The sequence below is a fragment of the Mauremys reevesii genome, linkage group 2, assembly GCF_016161935.1.
Source record: "Mauremys reevesii isolate NIE-2019 linkage group 2, ASM1616193v1, whole genome shotgun sequence".
Lineage (NCBI taxonomy): Eukaryota > Metazoa > Chordata > Testudines > Geoemydidae > Mauremys > Mauremys reevesii.
This window is the reverse complement of record NC_052624.1, coordinates 269,891,070-269,917,892: the sequence shown is the minus strand read 5'-3', so window position 1 is coordinate 269,917,892 and position 26,823 is coordinate 269,891,070. Positions and strand designations below refer to the sequence as shown.

The 26,823-nt window shown below is 43.1% G+C and overlaps 1 protein-coding gene across 3 annotated transcripts in view; it reads left to right on the top strand.

Annotated features, from left to right (window-relative positions):
• Window positions 1-26,823, top strand: part of ASAP1 (ArfGAP with SH3 domain, ankyrin repeat and PH domain 1) — a 323,210-nt gene that overhangs the window by 41,762 nt on the left and 254,625 nt on the right. Inside the window, exon 2 of one of the 3 annotated variants that reach the window (XM_039523657.1) lies at window positions 10,989-11,061. The exons of the other annotated variants lie outside the window; for them this stretch is intronic. The gene's annotated coding sequence lies outside the window, so the exon portion shown is untranslated. The remainder of the gene's footprint in view (window positions 1-10,988; window positions 11,062-26,823) is intronic. 3 annotated transcript variants of the gene reach the window in all.

The following is a 26,823-nucleotide window of genomic DNA, read 5'->3' as shown; positions in this document are numbered from 1 at the left end:
AAGCAGAATAGAGGGGGATATCCTCCTCTCCAGGCTATGATGTTCTGTCTGCAAAACTCCTAGCAATACCAAAGGGTTAAATGTCCAAGTCCAGGTGTCACTAATGATAGGTGATCTTCAGAAAATTCAGAGGATGAGTTGAGACAAGCACTGAAAAGAAACATGTGGGACTTTTCCAAACCCAATCAAATCTCTTGGGTTTGAAAATCGGGTTGGCAGTGTCGTAAGAACAGGATTTTCTGTAGAAATGCCCGTGTTTCTGGTTTTGGTTAAGCTGGAAATGCTGTGAGTATAGCCTTTCTAGTGATATTTTGGTATTTCCTCTTCTGCCCACACCCAGAAAGAGGAAATGCAGATGCACAACCTTTATTTCTTTGTATGTGTTTTTTTTCCTTGTGTGATCTTTCTTTTTTTATTTCAAACCTCACAGCGTTTTAAAGTTCAGTTTGGTTTGGACTTTGAGAATTTGTTCAGCACTCTATTTATTTAGCTGCACTAATGTGGTTGCCTTGGTCCAGCTACCAGTGGCCATTTGCTGACATAACAATAAGCACCATGGTAACTCACCCTCTGAAATTTTCTAAGTGACAATCAGCAGAGAATGGGCTGAATGCAGTGGTGGATTAAGGATTTTGCCACCCCTGACCCCATATGAACTTGTTTTAGTTTTTTTACAAATTCGTTTGAACTAAAATGAATCTAAATAACATTAAAATAATTGAACATTTACAAGTTTTATGATAAATAAAATTACAAATACAGTGGACCCTCGCTTGAACGCACATCTGTATAGCGTGATTTCGCTTATAGTGCGGCACTGTGCATGGATCCAAACCCCGTGTTCAAGGGGTGGCGGGGTGCGGTGCAGTTTAGGATTCTCGCGAGTATGTTTTACTAAATGTCATTGGTGGTTTCAGTACGCGCTATGATTGGTAGAATCGCGGCGTCACTGATGCCGCGATTACAGAAATGTTGCTATTATAAATTTGTTGCCCCTGCAAATTTGCCACCCTAGGCCTAGGCCTTGTCGGCCTAGGCGATAATACGCCACTGGCTGAATGGGCATTGAGAACAAGCCACCCTGTTATTCTTGGAGATATTTCCTTCAGGTCTTTTTAGTCTATTCCTAATGACCCCCAATAAGCTCTACAGTTACAGACCCTATTGTACAATCTCCTTTCTGCATATATGAGGCGCTCCTCAACTCATGCACTCAGTCTGTGCCTCTCATTCACCGTTGTGCCTGCCAAGCCGCCTGCTTTTCTTCTTGTTGTTGTTGGCAAGAGTGAATAAACAGTTTTGACAGGCATAGAGTACTGGAGAGTCAACTTAATACTTACAATGATGTTTCTCTGCTCAGACGATCGATGGGCCAGAGTAACTAAACTATTTTGACTAAATCATTTCTCACATTAAAGGCTTCTAACCCTTCCTGTCCCCTTTGTTTTATGGGAAAAGAATAGGATGTGATTTTTTTTATCTCTTCTGGCCCACAGAGCATTTTTAATCTTCAGCCATTTTTCTACCATTTCTCAAAACCCTTTTTAAATGGCCACCCAAACTGCAGGTGAAATTCCCACACTTGTGGGCATTTCAGGCACACAAGCGGGGTAACATGCATTTGTATGTGCAACTGTGGGATCTGCCTGGACAAATGAGGCAGCTGATTTTGCAAAACTGTCTCCCTGTACGATTGGGTTCATTGCTCAAATGTCTGTTCCGTGGCTTTGCAACCCACAACAAGAAGAAAAGGGATTTTTTACTTTATGGAATATTTCTGTCACGCAATGAGAGTCGGCCCAGATTTAAAGTAGGCTCAGTGGAGCTCAGGCAAGAGTTCCAGATACACCAGTATGCTTGTGCTTGTTCTCTCGCCCTCTGATTCAAAATCCCCTTTTTGGCTTTAGGAAGCTGAGGTACCTCAGATGCACGGGAGGGAGGGACACAATATGTAGTCTTAAAACAATGGGTCAGAATAAAAGGAATGGAATTAGCACTCAGATTGGAATAAATTCAGTCTTGGTGTTCTGCCCACAAACCAAGCTCCCCCCCTATTTGAGCATGGCTTATTTCTAGGGTTTCTAGCCCCAGCAGGGCTCGTGTGTCCCAGTGCCTATTCCCCACTTTAGAGAGAGTGACTCTTCTGCTATATTTTCTTATCTTGTCAGGAGTTTAAAAAAAAAATCTACCACTGTGAGTCAGCAGAAATTACTCTGCCTCTTTCTGCAGGGCTCTAGCACCCAGAAACGGGATGAGTTCCTAGAAGAATGTTTTATCCCTACGCAGGTTCAGAGACCCTGCCACTGAATTCGAGGGAGACTGGATGACCCAGACAGCACAGGATTGGTAATAAAAGCTAGAACCTTTCAGCTGTGTCATAGGTCACCAGCACAAAACTCTCCTAGTTTGATTGGGTCTGATCTTATGAAGTGCCACCCCCAACTCTTACAGCACTCGAGGATACTTCCCGGCCTCACAGAACTGGGCACACGGGACCTGATCCAATGCCCATGGCAGTCAGTAGAAAGACTGCTATTGATTTCAGTGGACTTTGGATCATGGCCATCGTGGCCAAAGTTTGTCACCATTTAATGGCTGTTTACCAGCTATCATAAAACTCTCAGGTGACATTGGTCTCTTGGAATCAGTGGGTGTTTTCAGCATAGTTCTTGGCAGGTAGATGTCCACATCACACACACAAAATCCCAGAATACCATAACTGCCTCTCGTGTTGGCATGCTCATCAGGGGGACCACATATTGAAGGGAGACAAAGAATGAACTGTCATTCACCCTGATAGGTGGCCTGTTTAAGTCAGAGTAGAAGCAGGTCAGGTCAACGTCAAGAAGCAGATGCACGCTCACAGTATGTGTACTGTGGATAAGGAAAGGGTGCTGCTGATCCTTGGTTGCTGTTAACTGGGATAGTGGATGGAGATTTGCCAATTTACACCAGCTGAGGATCTGGTCCAGCATGTTAATATTTAGAGCTGTTGAACAAAGCAACTTTCACCAGCATTAAATTTGAACAAACTGTCAATGACAACGATCAGTGTTTACTGCTTCACAGTGGCTGCTAGTTATTTCGAAAAGTCAAGAGGAATCTACTGATTTGCTTTGTTTTCTAATACATCTCACTGAAAGCAAACTAAGGAAACCTCTTCCCCCACTCACCAAACTGGTCTACAGGTATTTGTGAAATGGGGGGGGGGGGTGCTTAGTGGTTAACCACGTAACAATTTGAAGCCTGTGGCTAACTCAAAAAAGCCTGTCTCTAAACATCTGCAGCCTTTAATTATATTAACAGGAAAGGAGTGTTTGTTGGTTCTGCTAGCTGCACTGTAATACTGCGCCAGGAAGCTGTACACATCCCATGACAAAGCTCCTGATAAAATGCACGCATTTTATCCTTTGGAACTTATCTTCCATCTGCCTACTAGGGCAGGGCCCAGCTGCTCTCCTATGTCAAAGCTATATTGTGTTTCTGCTTGGCATGTCACAGCGAAACACGCAACAGGAAATAAAATAGGGAGAGAAGAAAGAGGGGTGTTTGTCATAAGAGGGACAGCAGCTTCATAAAGGGAATAGGAGGCAGTAACAAACTGAAATTCAGGAATATTTGTTACAAAGCTTAGTAAAGGTGAGGTGGTGGAATAGTCTCTCTAGTGGGCGCCACATAGGCTGAGGCATTTAGAACAGTGGTTCTCAAAGCCGGTCCACTGTTTGTTCAGGGAAAGCCCCTGGCGGGCCGGGCCGGTTTGTTTACCTGCCGCGTCCGCAGGTTCAGCCGACCATGGCTCCCACTGGCCGCGGTTCGCTGCTCCAGGCCAATGGGGGCTGCAGGAAGTGGCCCGGGCCAAGGGACGTGCTTGCCACCCTTCTGACAGCCCCCATTGGCCTGGAGTGGCGAACCACAGCCAGCGGGAGCCATGATCAGCCAAACCTGCGAATGCGGCAGGTAAACAAACTGGCCTGGCCTGCCAGGAGCTTTCCCTGAAGAAGTGGTGGACTGGCTTTGAGAACCGCTGTCTTAAACCACTAAAACTTAAGATTGCAAAATGTTTCTATGTTGAGAGACTCATGAGAAATCTTACAACCAATGACTGCTGCTAGTCCCCTGCAATAGGAGTTTTGTTTGTATTCCATTTTCATTTATTTCTAATGCAGACACACATGCTATAGGCAGGACTTCCTATCCTTTGATCTGAGTCGAGGTGCTATTTGACAGGCACATTTTTTTAAGAAGTCAGCTATACAGACTGGCTACTCCAGTTACCTCCCTTTGCCCAACAAGGAACCTAAATCATAACCCAGCAGCTAAAAATGTGTTTCCAACCTGTATGGTCTCCCACCAAAGTCCTCCCAACATCTCTCAGCTCAGGAAGCATACCATGAAGGTTGACCAACTAGCAGTGTTTTGGACCAAGGGGAAGTGAGGCCCTGCCAGCTGCTCCCTCTCTGTTATATAATCTCCAGCTCTGGCACCACTGATGAACACAGTGGTGGCTGTGTGACATGGGAAGAGAGGTGGTCTTCCAGATCAGTTGGTCCTAGACCACATGTGTTTCTTAATATCCATTCTCCAGTCTGAGAAGAAGAAAATTATACTACGGCCTAGTGCTTGAACCACAGGAAAGAGATTTGGGATTCCCAATGTAACCTTGTTCTGCCACTGTGGACTCGACCAAGCCTCTACAATTCCAACTATAAAATGGGAGTAATACAACTTACCAGCTTGCAGAGGTGGTATTTCAATAATGTGTTTTCCCCCATCTGGTTTTCAACCAATCAGCTCCCTACTCTTCTCCCATCCCAATCCATAAAGTTAATGGTCTTCCCCTTGGTCTGTCAGTTCTTCCACACTCACTCCTAGCCCAGTATCCATCAATCCACCATGCTCTCCCTCCCCAGCAATCCATGAAGGCAGGCAGGTTGTCCTGCAATCTCTGACTGTGGATTTGCAGAGTAATGTTCTTTAACGGTGGGGAATGGGTCCCCTTTGGTTATCGAGGTAGATGGATCTTCTCTAACTGCTGGAAGTTGCTGTTAGCTGGTGTGGCGGATCAGGTCTTCTGTAACTGGTGTGAGAGTGCTAGTCTTCTCTAGGTAGTCTGAGGAAGCATGTTTCCACTCAGTGATAGTGGGGAATTTGAAGGAAAGCAGAGCTCCAGTTAATCAGCTCCATCCCAGTTCTGGTTCTTCAGACTCCAGATGGGGCTGGGCACACAAACATCAGAGCGGCAGCAGCTTGGTCCTGCCTCCTGTCTTTCTCCTTGTGCACTGCTGGAGCAGCCAGCAGGGAGGGAGGTATGTGTGTGAAATAGGTGGTGCATCCTCCATGTGCTCCTAGATGCCAGTGGAACATGCAGGAGGGTAGTTCTTTTGGACATGCTAGCACAGCGGTGCCAGTTGTGAATGCACCCACTTCACTAACTCAGAAAAAGGATGAATGTTTTAACCTGCTGATCCAGCAGTCCTTAGCATTTTGGACTACACCATAACACGGAGTGCATGTTGTCATAAATGGAGCATGTGTGATGTGACTAATTGCTGCTTCTCCCCTGCACTCAAACCCGTGTTAGATCCCTAACAACCCAAAGCACTTAATATATTTCATCACTATGTAAATCTCTCATAAAACACCATCAGCTCCTCAGCTGGTGTAAATGATCTGGCCCATCCATCTTATCAGGTGCATGTCTTTGTTGCACTTCCTTTAATAATTAAATGTGTCAGCAGGTGCTTTTTTATCTCTGTTCATACCAGTAACAATCATAGCCAAGTACGCAGTGAAGCTTATCAGACTCAGATCTTAGCACAACTCAGTATTTATACATCCGTATAAAAAGGTATCTACACTTAATGACTGAGTCATTTGTCAAGACATTTTACTATTCCTACAATATACTGTGTTTATATTGAATGTACAGATTTTAAATAGGTACAGACACTCATGCCTAAATTCTGATCTCTTTTACAGTAGAGTAATTGCTTTGACTTCACTGGAGTTATTCCAGAATTACACAAAGGTAAATGAGATCTTCATCAGAACTCTTGTCCTCAAAAATACATATGAGATGAACATGATCATTGTTTTGTATGTTTAAGAAGTTGTGTATAAATGAGAAGGGATGAACAGAAGCAATCCATCCAGCTTTTGGTAAGGACAGGGTTTAAATCTGGTTCTGGCACAAGAGAAGATCTACAGCTGTTCTCTGCACTCACTCCGTAGAAAGACAAATATATCTGAGCTCAGCTGAAACCAATTTCCTTACTATGGAGAATACTGGACTTGAAGGGCCTGATCATCGGTTCCTCATTCCTGCACTTGGAGCAGGAGCAGGGATGCAAAGGTGATTGTAAATCATCTTTGTGAGTTAGAGTACCCTAAGACATCTAACTTACGTTTTTCTTCCCAGGATCCCCTATGTCCCATGGGAAGTATAAAATAGCCATAGGGATGTGCACTCTGGCTGAGCCCCTGACAGCCCTCTGATCTGTCCCTGATGTCATGCTTGGGAGCAGAAGACATCATGGTTGGTGTAGTGCATTTATACCAGTTTTACACTGGCTCCCTGCACAGAGGGTATTCTTGAGGGGCAATTCTCCCCACTTTAGGGACCCTTAACACTGCCAGAGTAGCCTAAAGTATATCTGATAATTAGGCCCTAAGAGTGCATAGGCTGTTGAAAACTGATATCTCAATGAATTTGTGTGATGGCCACCATCTTGGTGCAGGGACCTCTACAGTGGAAAGCATGTTTGACTTAAAGAATCAGGCTCTGTAGCAAACCCATATCCTCTGTGGATCAGAGGGAATGCAGAACAGGGAAAATACATACCCAGCAGTGGGTTACATGCCCTTCTTCTGTCCAGAGGATGTAAGTCAAGGCTCTCAACAGCTCATATTCCAGTTGAGCTCTCATTTCTGTGACAGCCACCATCTTGGCTGACACCAGGAATTGAACTGGGGCCTTTCTGAGCAGAAACCATGAATCTTTGCCACTTGAGCAAGAAAGCCAGGCTCATAAGCTAAGAGCTGCAACAGATTCTCATCCTTTTGTCGATCAAGCACAAAGCATGATACATATCACACACTAAGCAGTCAGTTACTCTTGGATTAGACCTAGGATCACCCTGATAGCCAGGAAACAGGGAGTTTTAGTCAATGGGTTTTTGTGCTACTTGTATGTTGAGTTTATAGTTGGAGTCTGTAGGGACACTTGTCTTTTCCTTGGGGGAAGGAGGATGTTATTTGTATGTCATGTTGTATTTTATGGGTTGGGAGAAAAACATCCAAAAGGAACTTTTAAACCATAGAATTTGTCAAAATGAGTATTCTGTTGACCATGAATGTGGAGCTGGCCAATCTGCAGTAGTAATGCTTCACTTTGAGTATCAGTATCAAGGGTACCATTCTTGCTGGAGCCAGGCATCATGGCCAAAAGTTACACCAACCATTTTTAAAACTTCGGTGCCTAAAGCTAAGTACCTAAATAACTTCCAGGGGAGCTCCAGGTACTTAGCACTTAGACTGTTTATCTAGGTGCTTATCTATGGGTAGAAGGACCTAGCTTAAGCTACCCAAGACTGAAAGCTTTTGTCTGTTTCTCCATGTAAGTCTGTTAATGTATCTCAGTCCTAACGTACAACACTTCTGCTTTTGAAATTCTGGGCCTCTCCTGAGTGAGAATTGCCAACTAAGCCAAACCGTGGTGTATAGACAAGTCAGATAGCGACTTGGAAGAAAGCTCCAAACTCAGATGAGTTTGTGAATTTACGCAGAAAAGAAATCCAGATCCTTAGAAATGACAACTTGGTGCTTTAGCTACATAGCTGCCTCTACTGCGTATTCATTCATTCATTCTTCTGTAGAAGAAGAATGCTGGAGATAAATAACAAAAAAATATAATCGGGTTATTTAGCTCTTCTGTATACAAACTGCAGTGAGCTTTGCACTAACCCCTGCAGATATAACTGAGGGGAGGAAGAAGGACTGAAGTGGCCAGACACCATCTCTGTGAACTCTGGCAAGCAGGGCCTTCCTTGAAAATGTGACACCTTCGTTACTGAAGCATGTTAGTTGTGAGAACAGAAAATCTGTTTTGTCCTTTCCCATCCATGTCAGAATGAACATGAAAATTTCTTTCCAAGAAGGAAATACACTGATGTTGGAATGCATGAGGATGGACATGTGGGATTTTAACAGCTTACAGCACTTCCAGGTGGTTATGCCATTCCATATTTCCACTGAGTAAGAAAGATAGGAAGTATGGCAAGAGACCACCCTGGCTTAACCAGGAGATCTTCAATGATCTGAAACTCAAAAAAGAGTTCTACAAAAAGTGGAAACTAGGTCAAATTACAAAGGATGAATATAAACAAATAACACAAGTATGTAGGGACAAAATTAGAAAGGCCAAGGCACGAAATGAGATTAAACTAGCTAGAGACAAAAAGGGTAACAAGAAAACATTCTACAAATACAATAGAAGCAAGAGGAAGACACGGCCAGGGTAGGCCCATTACTGAATTGGGGGTGGGGGGAGGGACAATAACAGAAAATGTGGAAATGGCAGAAGTGCTAAATGACTTTTTTATATCGGTTTTCACCGAAATGATTAGTAGCGATTGGACGTCAAACATGGTGAATTCCAGTGAAAATGAGGTAGGCTCAGAGGCTAAAGTAGAGAAAGAACAAGTTAAAAATTACTCAGACAAGTTAGATGTCTTAAAGTCGCCAGGGCCTGATGAAATACATCGTAGAATACTCAAGGAGCTGATTAAGGAGATATCTGAGCCATTAGTGATTATCTTTAAAAAGTCATTAAAAATGGCAATTATTACAGAGGACTGGAGAAGGGCAAATATAGTGCCAACCTCTAAAAAGGGAAATAAGAACAACCTGGGGAATTACAGACCAGTCAGCTTAACTTCAGTACCCGGGAAAGATAATGGAGCAAATAATTAAGCAATCAATTTGCAGACATGTAGAAGATAATAAGATGATAAGTAACAGTCAGCATGGATTTGCCAAGAACAAATAATGTCAAACCAACCTAATAGCTTTCTTTGACAGGCCTGGTGGATAGGGGAGAAGCAGTAGATATGGTATATCTTAACCTTAGTAAGGCTTCTGGTACTATCTTGCATGACGTTCTCATAAACAAACTAGGGAAATATAACCTAGATGGAGCTACTATAAGGTGGATGCATAACTGGATGAAAAACCATTTCCAGAGAGTAGTTATCAGTGGTTCGCAGTCAAACTGGAGGTGCATATTGAGTGGGGTCCTACAGGGATCAGTTTTAGGTCTGGTTCTGTTCAATATCTTCATCAATGATTTATATCAGGGGTGGTCAACTTGAGTCCGAGAAGGAGCCAGTATTTATCAATGTACATTGCCAAAGAGTCACGGTAATATGTCAGCAGCTCCCCATCAGCTGCCCCACCCCGCGCCCAGTGCCTCCCACCCACCAGCAACCCTGCCGATCAGCACCTCCCCCTCCCTCCCCTCACCTCCCGATCAGCTGTTTCGGGGTGTGCAGAAGGCTCTGGGGAGGGGGCGGAAAGGGGTGGAGTGGGGGCAGGGCATTTTGCAGAGCCAGGGGTTGAGCAGTGAGCACTCCCAGCACATTGGAAAGTTGGCGCCTGTAGCTCCAGCCCCAGAGTTGGTGCCTATACAAGGAGCTGCATATTAACTTCTGAAGAGCCGCATGTGGCTCCCAAGCCACAGGTTGGCCACCCCGATTTAGATAATGCAATAGAGAGTAGACTTATAAAGTTCCCAGATGATACCAAGATGGGAGTGGTTGCAAGTGCTTTGGAGGATAGGATTAAAATTTAAATGATCTGGAGAAATTGTCTGAAGTAAATAGGATGAAATTCAATAAGGACAAATGCAAAGTACTCCACTTAGGAAGGAACAATCAGTTGCACACATACAAAATGAGAAATGACTGCCTAGCAAGGAGTACTGCAGAAAGAGGTCTGGGTGTGATGGTGGATCACAAGCTAAATATGAGTCAATAGTGTAACACTGTTGCAAGAAAAGCAAACATAATTCTGCAATATATTAGCAGAAGTGTTGTAAGCAAGACATGAGAAGTAATTCTTCTGCTCTATTTCACGCTCAGTTGGAGTATTGTGTCCAGTTCTGGGTGCTACGTTTCAGGAAGTATGTGGACAAATTGAAGAAAGTCCAGAGAAGAGCAACAAAAATGATTAAAGGTCTAGAAAACATAACCTATGAGGGAAGATTGAAAAAATTGGGTTTGTTTAGTCTGGAGAAGAGAAGACTGAGAAGGGACATGAATGGATCACTTAATGATTGTTCATTCCTTCTGGGGCACCTGGTATTGGCCACTGTCGGAAGACAGGATACTGGGTTAAATGGACCTTTGGTTTCACCCAGTATGGACGGTCTTATGTTCTTATAACAATTTTCAAGTATATAAAAGATTGTTTCAAGGAGGAGAGAGAAAAATTGTTCTCTTTAACCTGTGAGGATAGGACAAAAAGCAATGGGCTTAAATTGCAGCAAGGCCGTTTAGGTTCTATATTAGGAAAAACTTTAACTGTCAGGGTAGTTAAGAACTGGAATAAATTGCCTAGGGAGGTTGTGGAATCTCCATCATTGGGGATTTTTAAGAGCAGGTTAGACAAACACCTGTTAGGGATGGTCTAGGTAATACTTAGTCCTGCCATGAATGCAGGTGACTGGACTAGAGGACTTATCTAGGTCCCTCCCAGTCCTATGATTCTATGTATATCAGTTATTGTGTGGCCTTTGCAGTGAGCAATAGATTTTTTAAAACTGTTGTTTATGCTGCTAATAGATTCTCTCTCTTTGGAAGTTTCATATGTTTGCAGTATCACAATGCCCTACCTAGCCACTCTTTTAATGAGGGGCGATGGTGGGAGAGGAGAAGAGTTCCAGGAGGAATAACATTCTGACTTCTGTTCACGTCTGTGCCCTTCTTGTATAGTGTTTCCAGTGCAGGAGACTGGGAGACAGACAGGATAACCTATTCTTGAGAGAAGCATGAGCAAAGATGTGCAGTAAGTCAATATTTATAATTAAATATAAATCAAAATTTGGCTGGAGATGAATGACTGGCAGTGGTGTTACTGAGTTAAAGTGGATCAGCTATGTCCTGTGAAAATCTGAGTTGAGTTAAAAAAGCTCTGGGGTTTTGTTTTTTGAGCACATAGGAAGGTTTAGTTTGATGGTCTTACACTGATAATAATTCTCCTCGTTTGAAGAGCTGGCCTTTGGGAAGATGATACGGCCACAACATATCATTGAACAAGAGCTCAGAAGAGTTTATAAAAGGATTTGCCATCCATATGATTAATGACAACATCCCCAGTTATCCTGATGAGTTAAAACCATTTTCTTAAGTGATATGAACCCTCATGCTTCAGAGCATAAACCAATTCTTAACTGACAGGGTTAGGAAAAAACTTCCCATATGGATAGATTATTCCAGAATTATCCATTTGGGAGGTATTTAAACCTTCCTCTAAAGCATTGATTAGCCACCATTGGAAACAGGTTACTGGACTAAATGGACCAATGGGACACTTAGAATGTAAAGGAGAATCTAAGCATTCAACTTCTAAAAAATGAAATTTAGCATTTTTATTACAAGATAGCTTTGAAACTGTAAACCAATGACTGGGTCTGTAAAAATCAATGGCAAGTTTTAACAAAGTGTTCTCCTAGGGATTATTCTTTCCTACAGTTGCGCATGGCTAGATTTTTGGGGTAGGGTGAAAGCTCATGGTCACAGGTCCCTTGACTTTTGGGGGGGGGGTTCGTTTTGTTCAGTTCAGTTTCCAGATCTAGCAGAGGGAGGAGGGTAGTGTCACACAAGCTACCATTACAAATGCTGAAAACTCTTCTACTAAGCTGGTCTAAAAGAAGGTATCTCAACAACATGAGAGAGTGTGGCCTGGTGGATGAGGCACAACATTGAGTCCAAGGTACTTCTACAGTCCAATACAGGTTCTGACACTTACTGCTTCTTTGATACTGGTAAAGTCACTTAATCCTTATTGCCTTAGTTTCTCCATCTGCAAAATGGACTTAATAATAATTGTCTAGTTGAAGGGGAGCTGAGAAACATGTTACTAAAATTAAAGTTTGACAATTGCTGCGGTGCTAAACATTTCCTGGAGTACAAAACAAATCCTCCAATCACTGGGGGCTTGGTCATCCCTAGTTCTTTGACTGTTGGTCCCTATGTGTACACATGGGCATCATGTGCCTGAGTTCGAAAATTCTTCAAATTCTTCTGTTGACCGGTACATGTGCAGTAGCTCTCCTTGTTCTCCTGACTGAGGGTATAAGAGTCAGTGCAGGTCAATGCCTTTCCAGTTCCTCCTTACCACACCATGGCCTGAGTCAGATTAGTGTCCTCTTTCACTCCATTGCATAACCTGCAAAGAAAGAAAATAACTGTGAATAGTTATATACCTTATCTTGCTAGTTAGCATGGAGTAATTTCTTTTGCCTGGTTGGGGAACCCCATCCTGAGTCCAGGACTATGCCCAGAATCCCAGGATTCTAGAATGCATCTCGTGCCCTCACTCCTTCTCCATCAGTGACTAACATCAATAGTGCCTGTACTGTCTGGGTGAGGCACATATCTCTGCAAAGTGCGGTATCTGTTTCTCCTTCCCACCCAGAACCCAAGAAGCCCAGGAGCTTCACCTATGAAAGTACTTGCTGGAGAAGGCCCCTCTCCAATTTGGGCCAGAGAGACCCCCCTGTACATCAGCCTTAACTGACCAGCAGTGCCCCTCCAGTGCCTTGGAGCGGAGCCTTCAGCATCTAAGTCCAAGGACTCTTCTTCTAGAGGGCACTCTCATGGGCACAAGGATAGATCCCCTTTGAGGACTGTCCATAACAAGTGCGCTTTCTTCCTAAGCCTGTCCAGGTCAGCTGAGATGTCACATATGGAACCCAAGGAACGAGCTCCACTGAAGACCGCTAGATTGGAGGGTAAGGTGTGTAAAAAGAAAGATCTGTCAGTTCTATCAGTCACCTTGATACCGAAGCGCAAGGACAGATGTTTGCCAGTTCTGTCTGAGTACTGGTCTGAACCCATTGTTGATACTGCCTTATTCAGCTAAAGATCATCCAGCTGTTGCAGATCATAGAATCGGAAGGGACCTCAGGAGGTCATCTAGTCCAACCCCCTGCTCAAAGCAGGACCAATCCCCAGATTTTTACCCCAGTTCCCCAAACTCACAACCCTGGGTTTAAGCAGGCCAATGCTCAAACCACTGAGCTATCTCTCCCTTGACTGCTGGAACCCTTCAGAAACCAAGCCGTGTGGAGGTGTACATGACACTGTGGATAAAGGAGGAATATATCCTTCAGTCTTCACTTCTTTCTAGTCCTGCCCTCCTGAGGAATCTCCTTACTCTGGAGAAGGAGTCTATATCAATGTCCCAGAAGCAGTCCCATCTCCAACCATAGTAGAATGCCCTGGTACCAATAGTGCCACGTCTACCGATGGAACAGTTCTCGGACTCGGATGAGTCGGTGGAGGTAGCTGCACTGGTATCTCCATGGAGATACTCAATCCCTGACAGACAATCGAGGGGTTATGCTTGCCATTTCTCTGGTTACAATGCCCCCAGCCCAGGGACTACTGGTACCAATTATCTTGGAATCCCTTGCAACCGATCAATCCCTCTTTCTGGCCTTTCTGTGGGATTCCTATGGCAAGTGCCCAGGCTCCTCTCAGAGTCATACTGCTCCTCTCCCTCTTGCCAACCAGTTCCATTGATGTATGAGGACGAAGAGCCAGAGACAGAGCCTCAGGTACTAATGGTTCCGACGGGTGCCTCTTCATCATTCCTGGACAATGCGGTCACTCCTTCACCTTCTCTGGCGGATGACCACTGGCAGAACCAGGAGCAATTACAAACAGTTGCCATGACCTAGAGATCCCATTAGAGGAGGTCCAGGACCCGTCACACCCGCTCCTGGACATCTTGCAACCTCAGGGACCAAGTAAGGTGGCCCTTCCGATCAATGGGGCCAAACTAGAACCAGGCAGAGCAATATGGCATGCTCCAGAATCCTGTGCCCCAACACAGAAAACAGCCAAAGGAGCTGAATTTTTATTTTTCCCATCCTGCCCCCAATTCTCGGGTGGTACAGGCAGCTACAAAAAGAGCTTGTTCACACTATCAAGGGGCCACCCCAACAGATAAAGGTTCTGAGACTGGACCTCCTGAAAAGAAAAGTCTTCTCCTCTGGGGCCCGGCAATTTTATGTCACTAATTACCAAGCTTGTGAGTGAAATACAACATTAATAACCATTCCAGGCTTATGGACTTCAGAGATAAGCCTCCCATGGAGGACAGGGCCCAATTTCAGTCTCTTTTAGATGAGGGGAAGCTAGTGGCAAAAGTAGCCCTCCAGCTGCAGTGGATGCTGCAGACACAAGTTTCAGAACTTTGGCCACTGGTTTAGTCATGAGGAGATACTCTTGGCTGCAATCAGTGTTTCCTAGGAATGTCCAAAACACCATCCAGGACTCCCCGTTGAGTCCAGCCTCTTTAATGAGAAAATGGGTGAGCCCCTGCACTCACTAAAAGACTCGAGATTGGCTCTGCATTCCTTGGGGATTTTATACCGCAGAGCTCAGGAGAAAACACCAGAGATGGCAGGGCCACCTCCTCATGCACTTTATTACCAGTTCCCAGCTGAACCTCCGTGCAAATGTCAGAGGATTCAGAGGCATCGCTTCTTGGCCTCCTCTACTGCCACGGCCTCTTCCTCTCTCTCTCGCTCTCTCAACCACTGGCAAGAGTCATTTTAGACACATTGGTCAAGACCTGGGTACCTGGTGCCACCCACCTCTTACCCTGTTGTGACAGTGTACTCCATAAGGCTTTATGGGGTGGGGGTGCTCATAAATGTATGTATGATATAACTGGAATAGGGTTTTCCTGCATATGCCATGTAACATATCTATGTAAAGGTTATGTTCATCCTAGTTGTATGTAGGCACCATTTGTGTGCTCAAAGTTATGAACATTGGCTATATAATTGCTTGATTTTTAAGTAGCCTTAGTTAAAACATTTGGTCACTCCTTGGGAGAGGAATGTGCTCAATCAGGAAGCATTTAATAGACAAAAGAGCTTGGAAGACTCCAATCCACATAAGAAGTCTACCTGAGGACATTCAAGGTAGCATGTGGGTAATGGCTGCTCCCTGCAAGTCCTGAGTCATGCATGGTGACTTGCCCATGTGATTCCAAATCTCCATTTTGTGACTGTATTCTACACAGGGTGAGGAGGGGGATCTCCACCCACAAGAGAGAGTCTATTTAAATCCCTGGGAGACCGCTCCATGGGGTCTTCAGCTGGCTAAAGAAGGAGCCTCTCCACCCCCGCACCCAGGATACTTAAAGGAAACTGGAACAAAGGACAGTAACTACAGGGTGTGTGTGTGATTGCTGGACCCAGGCTAAAAGGAGATTAGCCTGTAAAAGGGAGCATTCTGGAACTGGTGAGGATCCTATCTGTATCTAGTTTGATTAGAGATAGATTTGCGCATTTTATTTTATTTTGCTTGGTAAGTTACTTTGTTCTGTCTGTTACTTCCTGGAACCACTTAAATCCTACAAAAAGAACAGGAGTACTTGTGGCACCTTAAAGACTAACAAATTAATTTTAGCATGAGCTTTCGTGAACTGCAGCTCACTTCTTCGGATGCATAGAATGGAACACACAGACAGGAGATATTTATACATACAGAGAACATGAAAAGGTGGAAGAATGCATACCAACAGGAAGAGTCTAATCAATTGAGATGAGCTATCATCAGCAGGAGGAAAAAAAACTTTTTGAAGTGATAATTAAGATGGCCCATAGAAGGTGTGAGGAGGGGCCATGCGGGTACCCATAGCAGTGTGGCACTGCTATGGGTACCCGCATGGCCCCTCAGTATGCCAACATCTTTATGGCTGACTTAGAACAATGCTTCCTTAGCTCTCGTTCCCTAATGCCCCTACTCTACTTGCGCTACATTGATGACATCTTCATCATCTGGACTCATGGAAAAGAAGTCCTTGAGGAATTCCACCGTGATTTTAACAATTTCCATCCCACCATCAACCTCAGCCTAGACCAATCCACACAAGCGGTCCATTTCCTAGACACTACTGTGCTAATAAACGATGGTCACATAAATACCACCCTATACCGGAAACCCACTGACCGCTATATTTACTTACAAGCCTCCAGCTTCCATCCCGGACACACCACACGATCCATTGTCTACAGCCAAGCTCTAAGATACAACCGTATTTGCTCCAATCCCTCAGACAGAGATAAACACCTACAAGATCTCTATCAAGCATTCTTAAAACTACAATACCCACCTGCTGAAGTGAAAAAACAGATTGACAGAGCCAGAAGAGTACCCAGAAGCCACCTACTACAGGACAGGCCTAAAAAAGAAAATAACAGAACGCCACTAGCCATCACCTACAGCCCCCAACTAAAACCTCTCCAGTGCATCATCAAAGATTTACAACCTATCCTGAAAGACGATCCCTCACTCTCACAGATCTTGGGACATAGGCCAGTCCTCGCTTATAGACAGCCTCCCAACCTGAAGCAAATACTCACCAGCAACCGCACACCATACAACATAAACACTAACCCAGGAACCTATCCTTGCAACAAAGCCCGATGCCAGCTCTGTCCACATATCCATTCAAGTGACACCATCATAGGACCTAATCACATCAGACACGCCATCAGGGGCTCGTACACCTGCACATCTACCAACGTGATATATGCCATCATGTGCCAGCAATGCCCCTCTGCCATGTACATTGGCCAAACCGGACAGTCTCTACGCAAAAGAATAAATGGACACAAATCTGACATCAGGAATCATAACATTCAAAAACCAGTGGGAGAACACTTCAACCTCTCTAACCACTCAGTGACAGACTTGAAGGTGGCAATTTTGCAACAAAAAAACTTCAAAAACAGACTCCAAAGAGAAACTGCTGAACTCATAGAATCATAGAATCATAGAATTCAAGATCAGAAGGGACCATTATGATCATCTAGTCTGACCTCCTGCAAGATGCAGGCCACATAAGCCGATCCACCCACTCCTTAGCAAGCGACCCCTGCCCCATGCTTCGGAGGAAGGCGAAAAACCTCCAGGGCCATTGCCAATCTTCCCTGGAGGAAAATTCCTTCCCGACCCCAAATATGGCGGTCAGCTGAACCCCGAGCATGCGGGCAAGACTCTCCAGCCAAACCCTCTGGAAAGGTTATATCATACCATTGACCCATTGTACTATTTACTATTGACCTATTGACTATTGACTAAACCCGTTATCCTATCATACCATCTCCTCCATAAACTTATCTAGCTTAATCTTAAAGTCATGGAGGTCCTTCGCCCCCACTGTTTCCTCGGTAGGCTGTTCCAGTATTGCACTCCCTGATGGTTAGAAACCTTCGTCTAATTTCAAGCCTGAATTTCCTGACTGACAATTTATATCCGTTTGTCCTCGTGTCCACATTAGCACTGAGCTGAAATAATTCCTCTCCTTCCCTGGTATTTATCCCTCTGATATATTTAAAGAGTGTAATCATATCTCCTCTTATCCTTCTTTTGGTTAAGGAAAACAAACCGAGCTCCTCAAGTCTCCTTTCATAGGAAAGGCCTTCCATTCCTCGGATCATTCTAGTGGCCCTTCTTTGTACCTGTTCTAGTTTGAATTCATCCTTCTTAAACATGGGAGACCAAAACTGCACACAATACTCCAAATGAGGTCTCACCAACGCCTTATATAACGGGACTAGCACCTCCTTATCCCTACTAGAAATACCTCGCCTAATGCAACCCAAGACCGCATTAGCTTTTTAACGCCACATCACATTGCCTACTCATAGTCATCCTACGATCAACCAGGACTCCTAGGTCCTTCTCCTCCTCCGTTACCTCCAACTGGTGCGTCCCCAGCTTATAACTAAAGTTCTTGTTAGTCATCCCTAAATGCATAACCTTACACTTCTCACTATTGAATCTCATCCTGTTACTAATACTCCAGTTTACGAGGTCATCTAAATCTCCCTGGAGAATATCCCGATCCTCTTCCGAATTGGCAATACCCCCCAACTTGGTGTCATCCGCAAACTTTATCAGCCCACTCCTACTCTTGGTTCCCAGGTCAGCAATAAATAGATTGAATAAAATCGGACCCAAAACCGAGCCTTGAGGAACTCCACTGGTAACCCCCCTCCAACCGGACAGTTCCCCCTTCAATACTACCCTCTGCAGTCTCCCTTTTAACCAGCTCCTTATCCACCTCTGGATTTTCATTTCGATCCCCATCTTTTCCAATTTAACCAGTAATTCTTCATGCGGTACCGTATCAAACGCCTTACTGAAATCCAGATATATTAGATCCACCGCATTTCCCTTGTCTAAAAAATCTGTTACTTTCTCAAAGAAGGAGATCAGGTTGGTTTGGCACTCAGTGACAGACTTGAAGGTGGCAATTTTGCAACAAAAAAACTTCAAAAACAGACTCCAAAGAGAAACTGCTGAACTCGAATTAATATGCAAACTAGATACAATTAACTGTGGCCTAAACAGAGACTGGGAATGGTTGGGTCATTACACTAATTGAATCTATTTCCCTATGTTAAGTTCTCCTCACACCTTCTATGGGCCATCTTAATTATCACTTCAAAAAGTTTTTTTTCCTCCTGCTGATGATAGCTCATCTCAATTGATTAGACTCTTCCTGTTGGTATGCATACGTCCACCTTTTCATGTTCTCTGTATGTATAAATATCTCCTGTCTGTGTGTTCCATTCTATGCATCCGAAGAAGTGAGCTGCAGCTCACGAAAGCTCATGCTAAAATAAATTTGTTAGTCTTTAAGGTGCCACAAGTACTCCTGTTCTTTTTGCAGATACAGACTAACACGGCTGCTACTCTGAAACTTAAATCCTACTTTCTGTATTCAATAAAATCACTTTTTACTTATTAGTTAACTCAGAGTATGTATTAATACCTGGGGGAGCAAATTGCTGTGCATATCTCTCTATCAGTGTTACAGAGGGCGAACAATTTATGAGTTTACTCTGTATAAGCTTTATACAGGGTAAAACGGATTTATTTGGGTTTAGACCCCATTGGGAGTTGGGCATCTGGGTGCTAAAGACAAGCACACTTCTGTGAGCTGTTTTCAGGTAAACCTGCAGCTTTGGGGCAGGTAATTCAGACTCTGGGTCTTTGTTGAAGTAGACAAGAGTGTCTGGCTCGGCAAGACAAGGTGCTGGAATCCTGAGCTGGCAGGGAAAACAGGGGTAGAAGTAGTCTTGGCACATCAGTTGGCAGCTTCCAAGGGGGTTCCTGTGATGCAACCCGTCACACCTGTCTCTTTTGTCTTACACTCTTCACCCACAACTGGAACAAGTTCACTACAGACAGTTGGGCTCTGGAGATTATCCATGAGGGATACTCCACAGAATTTCTCTCCTTCCTGCCTCACAAACCTCCTTTTTAGTCCCCCTCTGGGGAGCACTCTCACAAGGGATTCTTCAACGGGACGTGGAATCCCTTTTACACCGAGGAGAAATAGAGTTCGTCCCATCTCATTGCCAGGAGACGGGGTTCTACTCCCTGTATAACCTAATTCTCAAAAAGGACAAAGAATGCAGACCCATCCTGGACCTTCAGCAACTGAACATCTTTATTTGAAAGCTGAAATTCTGGGTGATAATGTTAGCATCAATAATGCTGGCGTCAATAATGCCCTCCCTTTAGGAAGCAATATGGTTCGCGGCTCTTGACATGTAGTGTGTGTGTGTGTCCACATGGACATTCACTCGTTACACAGGAAGTTCCTGAGTTTTATGGTTGGCTAGGAACACTTCCAATTTTGGGTCCTCCCCTTTGGGCTCGCTACAGCATCCACAGTATTTATGAAGGTTTTCTCTGTGGTAGCAGCCCAGATGAGGTGCCAAAGCTATACAGTGTTTCCATACCTAGACAATTAGCGCCTCATCAGCCAGTCTCATCAGGAGGTCAGGTCAGTGACAAGGTTTCTCATAAAACTTTTAGCAGCCCTAGGCATTTGCATAAATTAAGAAAAGTCTGTTTTGTTCCCCACAAGGACAAACTTTATAGGGGTGATGTTGGACTCGGTTTCTGCGAAAGCATTCCTTCCCTCAGACAGGTCTCATACAATGAGCAACCTGATTTCATGCATTACCCACAGACCACGAACTACAGTGTTTTTCGCAGTTAGGTGCATGCGGCCATGTGACACCATTTGCCAGACTGCACTTGCTGCAATGTCTGCAAGCTTGGCTCCACTTGATCTACTAACTGAACAAAGACCCATGAACTCCAAAGTGACTGTTCCCACCAGAATTATCACCTCCACCGGTGCTTAAACCTCCACCTCAATGGGACCTTAAACTCATCCTGATCCTCATGCACAGGTCTGCCCTTCAAACCCATGGTGACATGTGCCATGACCCACCTGCCCATGAAGGTGGCATTCTGAGTGGCTATCACTTTGGCCAGAAGGGTCAGTGAGCTTGGAGCCATGTTGGCATATCCTCCTTATACACTGTTTCACAAAGAAAAGGTTTCTCTCTGATGACACTCCAGATTTCTCTGCAAGTTTGACTGATATGGAACTCAGGCACAAATCATACATTTACCTGTTTCTTTCTCCAAAACCCCATGGTCCCTCTGAAGACAAGAGACTCCACTCCCTCAATGTCTGGCATGCTCTGGGGTTCTACCTGGAAAGAACCAAACTTATTAGAAAATCACCAAGAATTTTTATCACCATAGCAGAGAGATTGCGTGGGCAACCCATATCCTCCCAGAGGATTTCTAAGTAGGTTTTGGGATGCATCTCAGAGTGCTACAAGATAGTAAAACGTCCCATCCCCGTCTTGGTGTGTCACAGATCACTCCATCTGAGCACAAGATTTCTCCATGGTATCCCTATCTGACATCTTGCTGCAGGGTGACCACCTGGAGTCCGAGCAACATGTCTGCGACACCCTACACTCTAGTTCACACCTCAACTGCAGATGTAGCAGTGGGATTTGCAGAATTGCAAGTATCTTTGCTACCAGTTTCCTCAGACCCGCTTCCAGTCTGAACACTGCTTGCCAATCGCCCATGCGTGGAATACACATAAGGACCAGCACGTGAAGAAGTAGTGGAGGTTACTTACTGTAATAGTCAGGTAAAATAGCAGTCATCATTGAGGTATATCCCTTATCCAGGTCAATGCCAACAGTATGCCCCCCAGTTCATCTGTCATAATGGCATAAAATTGGGTAGTCTCAGATCTCTTAATTGCAAATTCAAAGATACAAAAGGCCTTTACCACTCTACCTGTGTTGTCATCTCTAGAGCTGTCAGTATGGATTTGGCAACTCTGACCCCATTTACCGTGTATAAACTCATAAATCTTAGTAGTCATATTTTATGGTCCTGCTCTTCTTTGTTTTGTAGTATAATCCCAAATCCACAATTGGAGGGATAACCATCCAGCTATAGTTTGATTTCCCATGACTAAAAATTTTAATTTCTTCAAGACCTCCATCTTCACCCAAGTCTTTTACCCAGCTTTTGACCCTGTTAGTATGTGGGAGTTTGTGGCACCCAGTTATTTCTTGTCTACTTAATTCCCAGCAGTGTATTTATTTAGTACTCTTATCTTCACCATTTCCATTAGATTTAACCTTTTGGGCTCTGGTTAACCATTGCATCCTTAAATTTATAAGCATTTTCTCCAGATGCTACCTGCAGCACACACAGCAGAGTTGTAATACTCACACCACCTGGGATTCACAGAGCTTGGGCTGGGATTGCTTCTAATTTTTTTCAGTGTTGATTTAGAAGCTCAATTAAAGGTTTAGTATCCATAATCTATAACTGGACTTATTAATGTCCTATACACCATCAGCATGTTTGTATCTGTGCCCTACTTGTTCCCAGCAATACTTTAAAGCAGATTCATCCTCTTTACATTTAGTCTTGATATTATCTATATGACCCTTCTAATTTAGTATGCCATCAAACGTAACTCTTAAGAATGTAAAACTTTTAACTACCCATATCTTTTCTGTATAGAGATATAGGTTCATTTTTTCCCCAATCTTCCTTTTTGTGAAGATCATTGCCTTTGTTCTAGGACAGGGGTCGGCAGCCTTTCAGAAGTGGTGTGCTGAGTCTTCATTTATTCACTCTAATTTAAGGTTTTGCATGCCAGTAATACATTTTAACATTTTTAGAAGGTCTCTTTCTATAAGTCTAATAATATATAACTAAACTATTGTTGTATGTAAAGTAAATAAGGCTTTTAAAATGTTTAAGAAGCTTCATTTAAAATTAAATTAAAATGAAGAGCCCCCCCCCCCCCCAGACCAGTGGCCAGGACCCAGGCAGTGTGAGTGCCACTGAAAATCAGCTCACGTGCCGCCTTTGGCACGCATGCCATAGGTTGCCTACCTCTGTTCTAGGAAGAGAAAACTTAAATCCCTATCCTGAAATCCTCTTGAGTGCCTCACTGGTTTTCTCCACAGCATCTTAGGTCTTCTGCGTTTGGCCCATATAGCACAGTCATCTGTAAATGGAGTAATACCTATTCCTGCCCATATAGTTTCTGGGAGATCCTTAATCATAATGTTAAACATGGTGGGGCTGATGGCATTCCATAGGGGAGTATTGTTAATGAGTTTATAAATATTCAACAAAGCTACCCCCACCCTGACTTATATGGTTATGTCACTCATTATCCACCAGAACATTCTTCCTCTTAGTCCAATTGTGGCTAGTTTATACAGCAAGCCTTCCTTCCATAACCATCCCTTCCCATTATATACACTTTCAATGTCCAAAAAGACAGCTATCATAAACTCTCTGTTCCTCATGGTTTTTTGTATTGCTGTTTCTATTGCAATATGATCAACTGTGCATCTTCCTTTCCTGAAACCACTTTGTGTACAGTTTATAATTTCATTTGCTCCAGATAAGCTACTCATCTCTCATCCTTTCCATAATTTTGCCCACACACAGTGAGGGCAATATGACTATATGCATCAGGTCTTGTGTGTAATTTGCCAGGTTTTCCTATCCATATAGCCACTGCTTGCTTCCCTTCTGCTAGTAATATTCCTTTTCCCCATATATTATTATATAACTTAAATAAAACTCTTAAATTCCTTTCCGGTTGATACCTAAGCATTGCATTACACATACTATCTTTACCTGGGGCAGTATTTTTCTTTTGTCTATAGTTCTTTTTGAGTTCCTGTATGCTGAAATTTTCATTCAATGCATCATCTTTATATTCTACCTAGCCACGTAAAAGCTCACAATTTTCTTCAGCAAAAAAGGTTTGTTCACAAAACTCTTTTACTTTGATTTCTGTCACTACTAACTTTTTGGAACTCTTTTGCTAAGATGTCTGCTTTTCCTAAGTTAGAACTTTCAACTTTATCATTTACTAGAAGACCAGGTATACATTTGTTTTTACTCCAGATCCCATTCATTATTTTAAACTTGCTTTTATATATATGAAACCCTGACATCTTTGTTCATTTTCCCACAATACTCTTTCTTTGCCTTTTTAATAATTCTTTGTGCTACTGCTCTGTCTGTTATAATTCATTAAGTTCTTGCTATTCATTGTACTTTTTGTTTGTTTATTTGCCTTATTTATTTCTTTAAATGCTGCTTTACAATCTTCATTCTATCCGCGAACTAGATTTCTGAGTTTGTGGCAACTCAATGTCTTCCATATCATTAGGTTGGTTGTTGCTATAACTCCCTTTATTATATTATCATGAAATTCCTCTAGATTAGCACTTATTCAATTGGTACTTAAATACTCAGCACATTTACTCTTAACAAGTCTCCAATTTGCTTTTCTAAGGCTCCGGGTAGGAATTCCTTCAGTGTTTTCAATGTTACCTTGGCCTTTGATACGTAATTAGCATAGGGAAGTGATCACTTCCCATTCCACCTTCTTTATAGGTTTCCCAGCTGCATTTACTTGCTGTATTGCTTGTTGCAATTTCCAGATCTACATGTGAAAAGGTTCCATCCACCTTGTAAGCAATACCAGGTTGTGCATGTCAATGAAGTGTTCCAAGCTTTTGCCACTATAATCAGTTTTCCTGCTTCCCCATAATTCATTATGGCTATTAAAGTCTCCACAAATAACATACAGGTCTTTGGCACCATTAACTAACTCTTCCAATTCTAGATTGCCTAGCATTTTACATGATTTGTAAACATTAAAGATACGTATAAGGGTGCTGTTATTCTGCAGAGGAATCTCAAAATTTACATTCTGTAATTCTATGTCAATATAACTAAGACCTTCCTTTATAAGTGTACAGATCCCTCCTCCTCTTATTATTTCTCTGTCACATCAGATCCTGGCAGCCTTAAATATAAATTTTAACTAACTATGTTCATTGTACACATATCACGTTAAATTTGTTTAATTTCAAAACCATTTTTCTTTAATTCCTGACCATGTGTTTTTAAACTATGTGCCTTCCAGCAAAAAACATTAGACTCGTGTTGTTTAAACTACTTTATTACCTTCATTTAAAATTGCATGAATGCAGTCTATTGAGAGATTGCCTATATGCAAATATTTTTCTGCTACTTTTGTTGTCATTTTTATTTTCAGTCTCCTTCTCTGTCTGTAAAGTGCGCTTTATCATTTCCAGTCATAAATGCCATAAATTTCTCTTTGTCTACAAGCAGTACATCTTCATCTGTTCCTTTTATATTATCTTTTCTGCTCTGAACTGCATGTTGTTGTACCAGTAGCTTTTTTCCCTCACTGGCATTTTCTTCCTTCTCCACATTCCGCTGTGAATATATTTTGGTAGCTTCTGCACAGCCTTTTTTGTGTGTGATAGTTTTAGCTTTCTGTAGCTTTAGCTTTTTCCGCTGCTACAAACCCTTTGTATGCTGTACTGTGCTTATCCCTACAATGGCTGCATTGTAGTTCTGTTCCGTCCATACAGCTCTCATACAAGTGGTCTCCTCTACATTAACCACACCACGTTTTCCCCACACAGACAACCACCACATGCCCAAATGTTTGACATTTTATAACATCTCCAAGGGGCCAGGATATGTGGTTTAACCCAGAAGGGTTGATATCCTATACTAACCTAACTGGGTAAGCATTGCACCTTTAAATGCTATTCAGACGGCTGTGGGCGGTTTGTGTTCTCTCCTTCTGCTAATCAGTCACTTAACAAACAGCATTTGGTCCTTGCCTATAGTCCTTTTAATTTCATCTTCAGTCAAATTTAGGTTACTGGCAAATTACTTTTTATTTTCCCTAAAAGTGTAGCCTTAAGAAGTTTCTCAGCCTGTTCCTTATGTGCACATCCTACTAATAAATCTCCAGCCTGCATTCTTTTAGCTCTTAATATCGCTCTACTACTTTGCCTAATCCATTCTACTGTTTTCAAAGGATTAACATCTTCTATCTTTACATCTTCAGCCAGTGATTTGATAATTATTAAATGTTGATCCTTTTTCCTTATTCTCTTTTTTCCATCCCTGTCTGCTCTCTCTTCTTAGAATCATAGAACCATAGGGCTAGAAAGGACCACAAGGGTCATCTAGTCTAACCCCCTGCCAAGATGCAGAATTTCTTATGCTTAAACCATCCAAGACAGATAGCTATCCAGCCTCCTTTTGAAAACCTTCAGTGAAGGAGCTTCCACAACCTCCCGAGATAGGCTGTTCCATTGTCCTACTGTTCTTACAGTTAGGAAGTTTTTCCTGAGATTTAATCTAAATCTGCTGTGCTATAGTTTGAACTCATTGCCTCTTGTCCTGCCTTCTGTGGCAAGACAGAACGACTTTTCTCCATCTTTTTATAGCAGCCTTTTAAGTATTTGAAGACAACTATCATGTCCCCCCTTAATCTCCTCTTTTCCAAACTAAACATACCTAGTTCCTTCAGCCTTTGCTCCTTCCTTTGATCATCTTTGTCCCTCATCTCTGCAGCCTTTCCAGTTTCTCTATATTCCTTCTATACATTGGGGACCATAGTTAGACACAGTGCTCCAGCTGAGGCACAACCAGCGCCGAATAGAGCAGTACTATCACCTCCCGTGACTTGCATGCTATGCCTCGGTTAACGGAACCTAAAATTGTATTTGCTTTTTTTGCAACAGCACATCCCCCCCATCCATTAAACCAGTTACCCAGTCAAAGGAGGAAATCAAGCTGGTTTGGCATGATTTGTTCTTAGTAACTCCATGCTGGGTGCTAGTGATCACCCCTTCACTCTTCAGGTATTCACAAATGGAATGTCTTATCCATCTAGTAGCTTCCCAGTATCGAGGTCTATAATTCCCTGGCTCTTCCCTTTTCCCCTGTTTGAAAGATGGGCACTACGTTAGCCCTTCTCCAGTCTTCCAGGACCTCTCCTGTCATCCATGAGTTTGCAAATATTATTGCCAGTGGCACCAACATTTCTTCAGTTATTTTCTTCAACACCATGGGGTGAATAGCATCACGCCCCGCTGACTTGAATCCATTCAAAGTAGTCAGAAGATCTCTGACATGTTCTTTTCTTATCCCAATCTGCATTCCTTCCCCTTTATTGTCTGTGGTAACTTTGTGTCGTCCAGTCACATGTTATTTTTTGTGAAAAGACTGAAGCAAAGTAGGCATTTAGCAGCTCTTCCTTCCTATCATCTTCTGTTACCAGCTCTCCAATGTTGTCTCTAACATTTCT